This window comes from Acinonyx jubatus, chromosome A1 (genome assembly GCF_027475565.1).
Source record: "Acinonyx jubatus isolate Ajub_Pintada_27869175 chromosome A1, VMU_Ajub_asm_v1.0, whole genome shotgun sequence".
Lineage (NCBI taxonomy): Eukaryota > Metazoa > Chordata > Mammalia > Carnivora > Felidae > Acinonyx > Acinonyx jubatus.
The window spans coordinates 103,367,811-103,382,906 of NC_069380.1; the positions used below are offsets into that span (position 1 = coordinate 103,367,811).

The window sequence follows — 15,096 nt, forward strand, 5'->3', positions numbered from 1 at the left end:
TGACTTTGAATGAATTTTTACAATACCCTTACTTACTCACAAGTCCATTTTATGTATTTTTAAAATTTTTTTTTTTTTTTTTTTGAGAGAGAGAGAGAGAGAGAGCACGGAAACCGGGGAGAGGAGCAGAAGGAGAGATAGAATCTGAAGTAGGCTCCACACTCAGTGCAGAGCCCAATGCGGGGCTCCATCCCACAGCCCTGGGATCATGACCTGAGATGAAATCAAGAGTTGGACGCTCAACTGACTGAGCCATCCAGCGCCCCCATTTTATGTCTTTACCTTTGTTTTCTGTTTTCCCTTCCCATCTGCCTATAAGTTCTATTTCTCTGCCACCCACCTTAAACCTTTACTGAATCAAGGTGGGACCATGAGTACACAAACATAAAAAATGAGGTAATCTTAGGAAAACAAAAATAGTCTCTTCTACACAATGGGTTGGGAGACAAATCCCTGGATAACAGTATCCACTAAACGTTGTAACGTACACATTCATGACACAGAAATACCGATTCCAGTAATTTATCCTACCCATACACAAGTGTGCGATATTTGTCACACTGTTTGTAACAGGAAAAAGGAAAATAAAGTAAATTCCTGGGCATGGCTCAATGCATCATCCTGCATATGTACAACGGCACACCATGCGGCTGTCCAAAAATGAGAGATGAGTTTACGTGTTCTAACATCAAGGGTGCCGTCAAGGTAATAAGTGAAGAATGTCAGTTGTTGGTAGGGTGGGGGTGGGGAGGAGAGGAAGATATGTTTGTGACTTAACTTCCTCCTAACCCCCCCCACAAATAGCAGGAATACTAAGGAGGGCTTGTTGCTTGTTGGATGGTGTAGACAAAATTGTCATCCTCGGCGCGGAAGCTTTCTCATAATTCACCTGGTATTAAATAACAGGAATGAGGAAGCAAAATTGCAGAAGCTTAGAAGTTCCGTTCTCTGAATTAGCACAGGCTACAGAGTGGGTGAAGATAGAGGAAAGACCAGAGTCTGGCCTTTGAAAGAGAAAAGCTTCAGCAGGTGGGGGTTGTCTAGTGGGCATTTTGATGAGAAATGCAGTGAATTTTCACTCTGTCTCCCACACTCTAAGTAAAACCTACCTCCCCACCTCCCAGTACTTTTGCAGTTGGATTTGTTTTGGAGGGAACGTGATAAAGTGCTGCATCCAACCTAAAGGTCAGAGAGGCTCACGGGCAGAGGTGGCCCAGAGTGACCACTGGCCCCATCTGGGTCACCAACAGATAATCAGGTCCCGTGTGCAATTAGTTCTGTGCATACTGGGAACTACAGGTTGAAGACTAGGAAAAGACTGGAATATGGACAAAAGCCAATATGCCTAATCAACCCTATGCAAAAGCAGTGGTCCGGCTTAATAAATACTGAGATGAGTCTCCATACCCAAGATGACTTAGAGCTATTTAGATAAAAAGGGTTAAAGCATCGTAGGAGAGAAGATAATTCCAGAACATACCATGTATCACAGTAGCTGCTGGGGCGCGTGGATGGCTCAGTCGGTTAAGCGTCTGACTTAGGCTCAGGTCATGATCTCGCGGTTTGTGAGTTCGATCCCCGCCTCATGCTCTGTGCTGACAGCTCGGAGACAGGAGCCTGCTTCGGATTCTTTGTCTCCCCCTCTCTCTACCCCTCCCCTGCTTGCACTCTCTCTCTCTTTCAAAAATAAATAAACATTAAAAAAAATTTTTTTTAAAAAGGAGCTGCAGTTACACACGTGAGAGATAGACAAAATGCTAGGTCTGACTGCATGAGTTGTAATAGGAATATTTTCTCCATCTGAAAAAAAAAAAAAGAGTGATGTCGTGTCCATTAAAAATTGCTCTTACTGCCCATCTCACCTCTGCCCCTTGCTCTCACATAGAACCGCGCTGCCTGGCTATTCCTTCGTGAGACTCTTGCATCTTCTGGAACCACCACTTCCGCATCCTGTGGGATCACCCCTCGTGAGGACCTACCCAATGGAGCAGGCCCCCTGAACATGCTTTAGGAACTGCCACACCCCTGGAATGTTATGCAAGTTAGTGTGTGTGTATACTTTTCTGGGGGGAAATGTACTGATTCAAATATGGCCCCCTAAATACCAAGCACCTCTTATGTTAGAAGCCTGATAATGGAACTCCTAAAAAAAAAACAAAAAAACCCAAAAAAACTCATATTTCCAAGGCCTAGCACAAATCTTGGCAAACAGTTGGTACTTTAAAACACACACACACACACAACTCACGATGATTGAGAATACAGAATATGCCAGGTACAGAGAGGTTTATTATTGTGACCCTTTATATGTGGGGAAAATGAAGTCCTACTTGCAGATCCTTGTTGTGAGACTTTAAACCCTCGATGTTGGCCCCTCTGTATAGATGCTATTAAATGACTGAATTACTGAATAAGATGACGAGTGGCAGCTACTAATACCTCCACAGTGCAGGTAAGGAAACTGAGGTAGCAGCACAGAGAGAGGGGAGTTGTGTCACACAGCCATGTTACCTGTCTTCCAGCTAAGTGTGCTGTTCCTTATGGTCTCTGGGTTTGATACAGTGGTTATTTCTCTTGGACACGAGAGTGAAGTCCTGTACCCTAAACTGAACTCATTTCACCCATCTCTGAATTGAGGACTCTGGCATGTGTGGGAGAATCTTGTTCATCAGTAGGTGACACTTCACACTGGCAGGGACCACGTGGTGACAGACGTCACCACGGACGTCTGGTCCGGAGCACAGAGCTACCCCTTGGCCTCACCACACTGTATGCCTTGAGAATGTGGGCCTGGGATCACCAGAACTTCAGAATTTTAAGAGAAACCAGAAACGTAGATTTTTAAGCAGAATGTCCTGAGTTTTACAGGTTGACAACTCACACATTTCTTGAAAACACAGTAAAGGCCAAACAAAATACATCATCTGAGGCTGGGTGGGCCCGTGGGCCACTAGCTGGCAAACGAAACTTTCATTCAGCGAACGTCCAGAGTGATCTTCTGGCCCAGCCAGGCAGATAAAGTACGTGGAGGAGAGGAGAAATTACTATTTTCAGTTTGGCAGCCTGTTAGCATCTTTACTGAAAGGTCTGGCAGGGGGGGGGGGGGGGGGAGGTGGTTGAAAGAGAGTCTGAAGTTGTTTTGAGACTATCTGTGGATTTGAAATAAGCTCTCCGTGGCCCCGAACTGAAAATCCGGGGCGGGTAGGACCAGTTGTGCGTGACTCTCTCCCTGAAGCTACCAGTCAAGCTTTTCTGCCGCACAAAGAACTGTTCCAGTGAGCAGCGACACATGACTTCAGCATTCTTCAAGCAGTTGTTCGAGCGCAGTGCCCTGCTGAATGTGCAGAAAAATCCCCGACTCGCCGCGTGTCTTCTTGCACTGCGTGTGCTTCTGCGGGGCGGCAAATCAGCCTCCAGCCGTGAACAAATGACTTCTTCCAGGATTGCTCTGGATAGTTCGCTGTCCACTGAGAAAGAAAAGCTTCTCAGAAGAATGGAACTTCTCCTAACAGGAGGCCCCTACTTTGCCTTTTACTCTGTCAAGCAAGGCTGTGCAGAAGGCCGAATAAATGCGGACCCGTTTGGGGATCCGCGACTCTGGCACATGAGCATCTGGGGCCCTGAGCCCACTTCCCCGACAGTACAGCCTCAGGAGCTTCTGATGGCGAAAGCCAGGCAGAGGCATAATTTAGAAGAGGAGATGTTTCAGAATTGGTTTCCGCTCCAGCTGTAGGAATTGTATGTGGAGAAAACTTCCTGGAGACCCCTTTGCTTTAAATACGTTAGTAAAATGGATACGGAGTATTAATGTCCTTCGCGAGGCGTTGGGAAGTAACACTAAACGCCGCTCCCTTGCAACTGAAGGTGCCGTATACGTGTTTAGTTTGGAGAGGAATCCGTGCTTGCATATGCACAGTTTTCCTCCATACCAACAAACTGGGGATTTTTCCAGCCCCCTTTCTTTAAACAACCACCAGAGAAAACATCACATCTGATACGTAAGCCAACGGTAACAGAGTGCTAAAGTGTGGACAGCATCAAATATTATGTTTGGAGTGAGGCTTCCTTCTGCACAGGCTGCCAGGCAGGCTCATTTTACTTGTATAAGAACACTTTACTTGACTACTATGGTATTTAGAATCCCTGGCCTGGAGTCTTCCCAAAGTCTGCCGTGAAATAGCTAAGGCTGTTTCCAAACACTCCTTTCTACTTTTGTTAACACTTTCCTCTCCTTTGAAGTCAGCTCGAAGGACTGCTTCAGGTTACCTCGAGTGTTTCGATACCCAGTTCCAACATGTCAGGAGGACAACCTAGCGATAATGAAACCTGGTGCCACTGTCCAAACATCTGTGCTGTTCAGGCTTAAAAATTGTGGACCAAGATCAAATGCATACTTTTTTCATTAAAAAAAATTTTTTTTAATTTTATTTTTGAGAGAGAGAGAGAGAGAGAGAGAGAGACAGAGAGAGAGAGACAGAGACAGCGAGAGAAAGCATGTGAGTGAGCTGGGGAGGGGCCGAGTGAGGTGGGGGGGGGGGGACAGAGAATCCGAAGAGGGCTGGATGCTGACAGCAGAGAGCCTGATGCGAGGCTCGAACTCATGAACCGTGAGATCATGAGCTGAGCTGAAGTCAGATGCTTAACCAACTGAGCCATCCAGGTGCCCCTCAAATGCACATTTTAATGCAAATCCGAAAGAAAGAACCTGTGTTCAGTTTTTCCTTTTCTAGCCCAGTTTTTAAATACCCAAATATAGAAGAACCTGTATGTTAGAGGCCAGGTGAGAATGGTTCCCACAGGGAACAAACAAGGCACAAAGGATCATGAGCTTTTTCTCTACTGCATATAAATGCGGTTCTTGAGATAGAGAATCTAATTATTCCTTAAACTGCCCTCCCATGTCCTAACTTACAGGATTTTGTTTCTTGTGCTGACAGTTAAGGTAACCTACGAAGGGGGAGCTGAATAAAGGGTGTGTTGACTCTGCATAATGAGTCAAGGTGCCCACATCAAATTAAAGGTTGGATATAACTTGTAATTTTATTTTGGATTTTATTTTTGGTCGAGTAAATAATGACAGTTTGAGCGACATACATGTATACATACAGTAAAACCTGGGATTGCGAATAACTTGTTCTGTGAGTGTTCTGCAAGACGAGCAAATGTTTCTGATAAATTTTAACTTGATAAACGAGCAATGTCTTGCAATAAAATAGCATGTGATGCCGAACATCATGTGATCACAACTGAGCCGATGGTTCTTCTCTCTCTCTCTCTCTTCCTGCGGGATTGTGGGTGATCTTCTCCCATACTCAGATGCTCAGTTGCAGGTCATGGTGTTTGGCAGAAATCAGTGATTTTTCAGAATTTTGGAAGGTGCCTACAACTGGCACTGGTGTATTTTTTGTTACTTCAAAGCACCTATGGACAGTCCTTTGCCTTTCCCTATAAGAGTAAGTTTAGGAATGCTTTGCTTCATTTTGGGTCACGGGATAGGTTCCTTGTTAAAGGTGCACCAAAAGAAAAAGATTCCATTGAGCCAACAGATAGAAGTGATTCCGTTAGTGATAGTGAAAGTTGTCCTACACGATAACCCTCCTCTCTCCTGTCTCCCTCACACCAGCCACAAAGGGTTTCAAAGGTTAAGTGCAGGCTAATTTATTTTTCCTTTTATTTTGTTTTTCTTTATTATTTCTTTATGTATTTCTTTATTATTTTGTATTATAGTATTTGTATTTCTTTATTATTTTGTATTATTTTGCATTTTGTATAATCATTTTTACATGAGTGTTTTTGGGTTGTGGAATGAATTATCTGAGTTTCCGTTATTTCTTATGGGGAAATTTGCTTTGATAGACAGGTGCTTTGGATTGCAAGCATGTTTCTGGAACGAATTACGCTCGCAAACCAAGGTTTTACTGTATACCGTTATTTTTTAATTGAGATATAATTCATCTGCCACATGATTCACCCATTGGAAATGGGTTTTAGTATATTCCCAGAGTTGTGTAACCACCCCCGGAATCAATTTTAGAAACTTGTCACTCCCAAAAGAGACTGCATACCATTAGTAGCCACCCCCCACTCCTCTCTTCCCACAGCCCCTGGAAACCGCAAATCTACTTTCTGTCACTATGGATTTGCGTACTGTGGACATTTTATACCAGTGGTGTCACATAGTATGTGGCCCTTCCAGTCCATTTTTGTCACTTAGCACGTTTTCAAGAGAGAGAGATGTATACACACAGACACAAGAGCACCGTCTGACGGCTCCAGAAGGACCTGGGCTGTTCTTGCCGTTCACCTTCTCCCCTTCTTTGGGGCGTTCACATCCCATCTGCACGCGTTTGGGAAAGTGAGCGAGTCCTGCTGCGTCTCACGACAAATCTCCACTTGCCAGTGGCCGTCTCTGTGCCAACTTCTTGTAAAACCTCACACTCAACGTGTGCAACACGCTCTCAGCATCTTCCCTCTACACTTTTCCTCCTCGTCCCAGGATAATGGAGAGACAGGCTGTCCTCTTAGTGGTCGAGGGGACGCTGAGTGCTCAGCAGCTCTTCCCTGGGCGGTCGGGACCGCACCAAGAGGTTCTGACTTCCTCGTCTGCAAGTCCCCCAGATGATTCTAAAGTCTAGTTCTGGGATCTAACAGACTGCCTCAATGGCACGTGTCATAGACCAAGCAGGGGTTCTCACATCCGGAGACCTGGCTTCCAACCTCCTTCTACCGAAGGTTAGCTGCGGTACCTAGGGCACCTCAACGGTCTACCCTCCATTTCGCCATCTGTAACATGGGCTAACTAAATACGCCTTCATCGAAATGTTGAGTGTTAATTAAATCAGAGATGAAGTACAAAGCAGAGGGCCTGGCACAGAGAAGTTCCTCAGAAAGTAGGGGGCGGAGAAGGTATACATGCCTTGTTCTGAATTGTCTTTGTCACATCGCTAATATGGCTGGGTGACAACCAAGAACCAGTGTGTTTGAGTCCTTTTGTGAAAGGAGAAACGACCTCGCTGGCTGAGGGGAGTCCAGACCTTACAGGAGCACAGCCAGACGTAAACATTTTGTGCTGTTTTAGTTTCTTTATTATTACTATTCTTAAAGTTTTTTTGTTTTTGTTTTTGTTTTTATTCTGAGGGAGGGGAGGGGCAGAGATAGAGGAGAGAGAGAATCCCAAGCAGGCTCCACACTGTCAGCGCAGAGCCTGATGTGGGGCTCTGTCTCACAACTGTGAGATCACATGACCTGAGCCGAAATCAAGAGTTGTTTTGTTTTTATTCACTATTAATTAATTAATTAATTCATATGTTTATTTATTTTAGAGAGTGAGCGGGGAAGGAGCAGGGAGAGAAAGCGCGAGAGAGAGGATCCGAAGTGGGCTCTTGTGCTGACAGCAGACAGCCTGATGTGGGGCTTGAACTCATGAACCGTGAGATCGTGACCTGAGCCAAAATCAAGAGTCTTAACTGACTGAGCCACCCAGGCATCCCTGTTTTAGTTTCTTTCAATGGAGGAAGGGGTGGGGGCACCTGGGTGGCTCAGTCAGTTAAGTGTCTGACTTTGGCTCAGGTCACGATCTCACGGTTCGTGGGTTCAGGACTCACGCTGGGTTCTGTGCTGACAGCTCACAGCCTGGAGCCTGCTTTGGATTCTGTGTCTCCTTCTCTCTCTGCCCCTCCCCTGCTCGGGTTCTGTGTCTCTGTCTCCAAAATAAATAAAAACATTTAAAAATTAAAAAAAAAAAAAAAGGCTTCCGGTGGGGTTAGCCGTGCACGCCTGCATTATCTCTCCTCTGCAGGAGGAGCAAGGGATCGGGAAACATGCGGAAGAATCATATAGCTGGATTGCACGCATAATGCCCAGCAGTTGCTCCACACCCTTAGAGGGACTTGGGCTTCCCCAGAGAGCTGCTTGTTTTTCAGTAACAAAGGGACAGATGATCCCTTCTGAAAAGTTGGCCTCAGGATGGGAGGGAAGGGGTAGGTGAGAGATCTGGCAGGGCCGTGGTGTGCCCATCCCTATCTGAGGACAGGAACTAGCCCTCTGCCCCAGACCTGGCTCTCGAGTCTGCGAGGCCACAGGCCGGTCACTTCCTCGGCTCAGGATCGTGTATCAGAAACAGCAACGCGGCAGCTCAGAACTCCGACTTAGGGCAGGGATCTAAATATGGCAGGGCTCGAATTCTCTGTTTTGGGTATCAGCAAAGACTATCGGAAGTGTCAGCAGGCTGAGAATGCAGACCTCGTGGGGAGCTAACTTTGGACTTGGAACGGCAGTTCACTCAGGGCCCCAAATCCACCCTCTCTGCCAAAGTGATTTATGATGCCAGCTCAGCCCACTGAAGCTCAAATGGTCAAGGAGTCATGTCCCTCATCTTACGTTCCAGTTGTGCCCCCTGCACCTCCAGACACCTCACGGGCAGCAAATCAGAAGGAGCACAGGATGCAGGGGTTCGCTTGGAAGAGGCCTAACGTAAAGCCAAGGCCCAAACCAAAAGAAAGCACTGAAAATCTGTGTGACTTTACCTTTTTCCTATCTTTTTATCTGTGTCCACCTTCCTTGAGGGTTTGCATATTTAATCGGTGTTGGCTATTTTTTTTTTTTTTGCCAATTCTTTTTTTTATTTAAAAAAAAATTTTTTTTAACATTTATTTATTTTTGAGACAGGGTGAGACAGAGCATGAATGGGGGAGGGTCAGAGAGAGAGGGAGACACAGAATCTGAAACAGGCTCCAGGCTCTAAGCTGTCAGCACAGAGCCCGACGCGGGGCTCGAACCCACGGACAGTGACATCGTGACCTGAGCCGAAGTCAGACGTTAACCGACTGAGCCACCCAGGCGCCCCTTTTTTGCCATTTCTAACAGCAAAAAGTTGATCAGAAAATCTGAAACCTGGGGGTGCCTGGGTGACTCAGCTGGTTAAGCGTCTGAGTCTTGATTTTGCTCCAGGTCATGATCTCACAGTCTGAGTTCGAAGCTCCTGTCACCTGCTTGGGATCCTCTCTCTCTTTCTCTCTCTCTAAATAAATAAACTTAAAAGACAGAGAGAGAGAGAGAGAGAGAGAGAGAGAGAGAGAGAATGCGAAACCTGCTATCGTGTGGCAGGGAGAGAGACAGAGGTTATTTAGATGAGGCTGAAGCAGGTAAGACCTGCTTGCATCCAGGTGTTCGTGTGGGCCCCGCAATTTTAGGGGCTGGAAGGGAAGAAACTGCCAGGGTTTCTCATGGCATGGGGATGCTATCCGTCTTTTGAGTGATGCGATTCCCTAAGAAGGGAGTGTGTCACCCTCTAGGGAGGGCAGTGGCTCTGCGATGGGCCAGGTACACGGATTGGGGGGGGGGGGGGCGGGCAGACAGGAGGTTGAGGAAAAATGGTGAACCTCCATATTCAGAAAAGAGGCTCCAGAACAAACAAAAACCGGAGCGACGTTGCTTGGGAAAGAAACAGGACAGGAACACCTTCCATGCCAGGACAGGGGGATGTGGGAAGGAGTGAGACAAGCCCAGCAGAGGTGAGGCCCAGCCCAGGGGCAGCACACTGGAGAGAAAGTTCCGGAGGTAAAGCCCAGTGGGTCGGGGAGGCTGACCGGGGAACCAGACGGGACACAGGCTGTGGCTCCACCAGAGCCCTGCACAGGCCTCAAGTGAAAACAGAATGATCTGGCAGGAGTGCAGGGCCACTGAGAGCCGGTCAAGGTTCTTAAACCTTTTTGGGTCACGGGTCCCTTTTAGGATCTGAGGAAAACTACAGAGCCACTCCCCTCGAAAGCGCACTTCAGCTTCACGTTATTCCCCCTTCACTTCCGGGGCTTCAGGGGTCCCTGAAGGCCAGGTCACACACTGGAGGTTATGACGTCCGGGCCCAAAGGATGCTCCCATGCACTGAGAGAAGACGAGTGATAACAGGAAATACTTGAAGGATTGTTTAATCCTTTGAACCTCTGGCAAATTGAGTGGAATCAGATGAGACCTGCCCTGAAACTGGTCTGAATAATACATGAAATGCAGTAAAGATGAGCGAGGCATTTAAGCTTTCGATGTGTGTGCAAGTCCAGTGGAATGACAGGGCCTGGTGGGGGGGGGGGGGCGGGGGAGAGGTCCCAGAAAAATTGAGGAAGAAAGAAAAATCGGAAACCAAAGGTAGAGAGTGCGTGGCAAGGAAACTGTCCCCCTGTGTGCCGCTGGCCGGTGGCAGGAGAAGCTTGAGAAGCTTGAGAACCACTGGGAACGGCTCTGGGTAATGGGGCTTTGCTCTTGGGGACCACACGTGGGTTCTGTCACTTGCGTTTCATACTAAATCAAGACACGTGGTATTTCTTTAAAAAATATCACTATAGGTTTGTAACAGGGAGTCTGTACTTGTAATGATGACTTTTTTTTTTTTTTTTAACAAGGTGGTTAGTGAAGTGCATCTTGGCAGGTATGGGAGAGAAAGGGTTGCAAGTCTGTTTGCTATTAGTAAATTATGTGACGGGTTTGATTTGATTTTTTAAAAATGTTATTTATTTTGAGACACAGAGAGCGTGTGCACATGCAGGAGAGCAGGGGATGGGCAGAGAGACAGAGGGAGAGAGAATCCCAAGCAGGCTTCGTGCTGTCATCAGCAAGGGGCCCAATGTGGGGCTTGATCTCATAAACCATGAGATCATGGCCTGAGTGAGCCAAAATCAGGAGTCGGATGCTTACCAACCGGGACACCCAGGGGCCCCTGATTTCTGAAAAGATGCATCTTGGGAGGTATGGGAGAGAAGGAGTTGCACCTCCATTTGCTATCAGTAAATGATGTGTTACGTTTAATTTGATGGTTTTATATTAAGACTAGAAGCATGTCTTTTTTGTACAGATGAATTTTCAGCAGTTGTAGGAAGGCTCAAATTCTGAAAACACAAAGGGGTTCTTGATTCTGTTTTTTTTTTTTTAATTGTTTTTTTCAACGTTTATTTATTTTTGGGACAGAGAGAGACAGAGCATGAACGGGGGAGGGGCAGAGAGAGAGGGAGACACAGAATCGGAAACAGGCTCCAGGCTCTGAGCCATCAGCCCAGAGCCTGACGCGGGGCTCGACCTCACGGACTGCGAGATCGTGACCTAGCTGAAGTCGGACGCTTAACCGACTGCGCCACCCAGGCACCCCTTGATTCTGTTTTTTAATGGCAGTGTAGTTGACATACAATTAGCTTCAGGTATACAACATAGTGATTCAACACTACATACATTAGGAAATGGTCAACACCATAAATCCACTACAGTCTGTCATTATACAGAGTTGTCACAGTATTATTAACTATATTCCCTATGCTGTTCAGTGTATCCTTGTGTCTTATTTATCAGTGGTCTTTGATTCTTTTTTTTTTTTTTAATTTTTTAACGTTTATTTATTTTTGAGAGAGAGAGACAGAGTGTGAGCGGGCAAGAGGTAGAGAGTGGGAGACACAGAACCCAAAGCAGGCTTCAGGCTCTGAGCTGTCAGCACAGAGCATGACGTGGGGCTCAAACTCACTAACTGCGAGATCATAACCTGAGCTGAAGTCGGACGCTTAAGTGACTGAGCCCCCTGGGTGATCTAGTGGTCTTTGATTCTCAAACACACCTTTGCTGGGAGAGAGCCTAAAGCTGAGAGCAATTTTCATGGAGGACTATTTGGTCCATGGGTACAGAACACATACGGAAACAACAAGGTAGATTGTTCAAGGAAACTTAACTTCTTATAAAGAAAGGGATAGTTTAGCGTATTAGCAGAACATGACATGAATGTGAGTTCATTGCAAGCATATCTAACAGTAGTAGGATTTATAGAAATATGTTCATTGTCTAATGTTCCATAAGGATATGTGATACATCCAAAATAAGGAGCATAAAATTAAGAATCAGAAGACTTGGACTCAGGCAGATTCAGCAACTGTCAGGTACATGGCCTCAGCAAATTATTTACCATTTCAGACACAGCCCAAGTATCCCTCCTATAAAATGAGACTTAAAAGTGCCTGCTCCCACCCTACCTGACAAGTACTATCAAATTTGAGGAATGAATGAACTATCATAAATTGAAGCATTTGAATCATACCATTATCATACAGAGCTAAAGAATGTTTTTAAACACTTAAGCACCTTTAAAAAAAAATTTTGAGCACCTACTTGGGACAAAGCACCGTTCTAGGTGCTGTGAATTACAGAGGCGAGTAAGCCCTTCAAAGAGCTTTGTTTGTGATTTTGAAAATTAAAATAATAAAGTTACGGGTCAGACTGAAGGCTGAGGATTCATATCGTGAAGATTTTTCAAATATTCAAAGTTGGAAGGACCTACATCCAAACAAACAGGAAAATAAGCAATTTCCTTTGGAGAGGTCCTTTTAGATAAAGTATTTGAAAAATTCCAAATAAGTACAATGCAGTAGACACCCCTAAGAATCAATATTGGAAATCTGTCTTGAGCAATATGTAAAGCAAATAAATACATGGGAGTTGAATCATGTGATGTTTTTGTTGCTGTTGTTTTTAATCTCAAAAGGACTGCTGACCTCTGCCGACACGCCTGTATTTAGGAGAGGCACTTGCAGGAGCAATCAGGTTTTCTTTACAAGTAAACTTTGGTTTCTACAAGTAGAAGACAGTAGAATGAATAGAAGCGCTTATCTCCTTAGACTGTAACAAAATGTTAACACAAAGGGGAGGGATGTAACGCGGATACAACTGGGAGAGGAGCATCAGGGGAAGAAGAAAGATTGCAACAAATTTCTGGAGGTCAAGGAGAGGCTTGGCAAAGAGAACAGAGCAGACGATGGTTAATTTTATGTGTGAACAGGGCTGTGGCGCCCAGGTGTTTGGGCAAACTCTAGTCTCTATGCTGCTCTGAAGGTATTCTGTAGATGGGATTACTATTTCTTACCATTTGACTTTAAGTAAAGGAGATTACCCTCCATAATTCGAGGGGTGGTGTATGTGCCTGGGCGTGTTAATCCAATCAGTTAAAAGCTTTAATAGCAAAATCTGAGGTCTCCCAGGGAAGGAATTCTGCCGCAAGACTGTAACATAGAAGTCCTGCCTGAGTCTCCAGCCTGCTGGCCGGCCCTGGGGATTTAGGACTCCGAGACTTGCAACATCAAGTCTTACCTGAATTTCGAGCCCGTCGGCCTGATCTACGGATTTTGGACTTTCCAGCCCCTACAGTCGTGCGTGAGAGTCAGTGTCTCAAAATAAATCTATCTCTATCTCTGTCTCTCTCACTGTACCTACATTTGTATCTGTAGCTAATTTTATATCTGTCATTTACATCTCTATCTCTTTGGTTCCTTCCTCTGGAGAAGAACCCTGGCTGATAGACACTGAGAGGTAAGAGCCTAGAACATGTAGGAGAAAACTTTGGGAGAGTGGAAGGGTGGGAGGACGTCAGAGCTGCCTGGCAGTGTCCCAGGAAAACCCCTGCCTCACCGGGCACCTGCAGCTGAGAACGGGACTCCAAAGGGGGTGAAAAGGAGAGCGGTTCACTGGGCTGGCGGAGACTCCTCGTGTTTCTCTCCCCTCCCCACCCCTCGCCTTAGGTCCGTGCCCGATGCTAGAAACCCCAAATTTTACTTTTACAAGTCAAACTGTGCTATATGTAAGATATTAACATTAGGGGAAGCTGGGTGAGGGACATATACAGAAATTCTATTTTTTGGTAACCTTTCTGTAAATCTAAAATGAGTTCAAAATAAACCGTTAAAAAAAAAACTGGCAAGAACTAGAAGGGCTAGAATATGTGCCAACATACTGTGCAGTAAAACCTTCTCCTCGGGCATTTTAAGCACCATTCCCGCCTCCCACCCCTGCCGCCAAACTCTTAACTAAAAGTCGAGCGCCTTCTTTTTTGTTTTTAAAATTTTTTATCTTTAAAATTTTTTTAACATTTGAGAGAGAGAGAGAGAGAGAGAGAGAGAAAACGAGAGCATGAGTGGGGGAGGGGCAGAGAGAGAAAGAAGGAGACACAGAATCCGAAGCAGGCTCCAGGCTCTGAGCTGTCAGCACAGAGCCCGACGCGGGGCCTGAACTCACGAACCTCGAGATCATAACCTGAGCTGAAGTCGGAGGCTTAACCGACTGAGCCACCCTCATGCGCCCAAATCTAGCCCCTTCTCAGTGTGGTTTCCATTTTGGACGGGGGGCGGGGGGAGTACCATGGCTTTTCAATATAATCATTTCTCCGTGCTACTTTATTTCTTTAACTGATACCTGGATCATTTTCACAAAAACTTAAAAGGAGAAAACGGAAAAGTTGGTTCACTTAGACATGAAGGAGATTGTACACACTTCACTGATGAAGAAAAAAGCCTATAATACTAGGACTAGAGGGGAACAATTTCAAATGCAGATGTAGAGGCTCAAGTAGCAAGACCATTTGGAAGTTTCTGAATTGACTTCTTTGTCAGAAAGCAAAGGAAGTTTTAATGGCAATTTAGCAACCCCTTCCCCTCCCCCAGATGCTATGGATCTTGCCAGCATACAAATGCCAGATCCCTGTAAATTTAAGTGTAAAAATGGAGCAAACGCTTCAATGGGTTGGGACACAGACCCAACTCGACCCCTTCCCTTGGCTCATCTTGACCCCTTCCCTCCGCTGAGGGGTGAGATCTGTGCAGTATTCAGTGCTACTATGGACCAGCAAACAATGCGTTGTGAACTACGTAAAGGAAAGAAACCTCTTACTGCTAGCACCGATATGAATACGCGAATCACGATCCGTACAGCACATCACTGATACTTGTGAACAGCTTCCTCTTCTATCATGCTCTGATCCTTAGCGTCTCCTGCAATAATATCAACTTGCCCTAGGAATAAGAATGAAATTTAGCAGCATGATGACGTCTTCTATTACAGCATTTTCTTGTCCCTAGTTTCATTATCGCTGTATTCTTTCCCTTGGCAAATGTACTCCATGGCCTGCTAAAACGTCTAGCATTGTGAACTCGCCATATGCCTAGCAAGCAAGAGTGCCCCCACATCTCTCCCTGCACTTGCTGCCTCTCGGAATCCACAGACGGGGCCTGCCAATTGGGCCTTCTTCAGGCTGTGTGCAATATACCAAGGTGAACAAGTCATCTGGCTGCAAATGCTGGCAGC

General features: G+C 45.8%; 1 protein-coding gene and 1 long non-coding RNA gene across 6 annotated transcripts in view; one reads left to right on the forward strand and one right to left on the reverse strand.

The window, feature by feature from the left end:
• Positions 1 to 15,096, reverse strand: part of MARCHF3 (membrane associated ring-CH-type finger 3) — a 152,022-nt gene that overhangs the window by 106,073 nt on the left and 30,853 nt on the right. The gene's annotated exons all lie outside the window — the stretch shown is intronic.
• LOC106970737 (uncharacterized) overlaps positions 1 to 15,096 on the forward strand; it is a 33,304-nt gene that overhangs the window by 3,665 nt on the left and 14,543 nt on the right. For 3 of the 4 annotated variants that reach the window (XR_008297456.1, XR_008297460.1, XR_008297457.1), the window contains exon 2: positions 1,886 to 2,041. This is a non-coding gene — a long non-coding RNA (uncharacterized LOC106970737). Of the gene's footprint in view, positions 1 to 1,885; positions 2,042 to 10,912; positions 15,063 to 15,096 lie in introns of those variants that run through there. The other variant, XR_008297458.1, reaches the window with a different exon arrangement.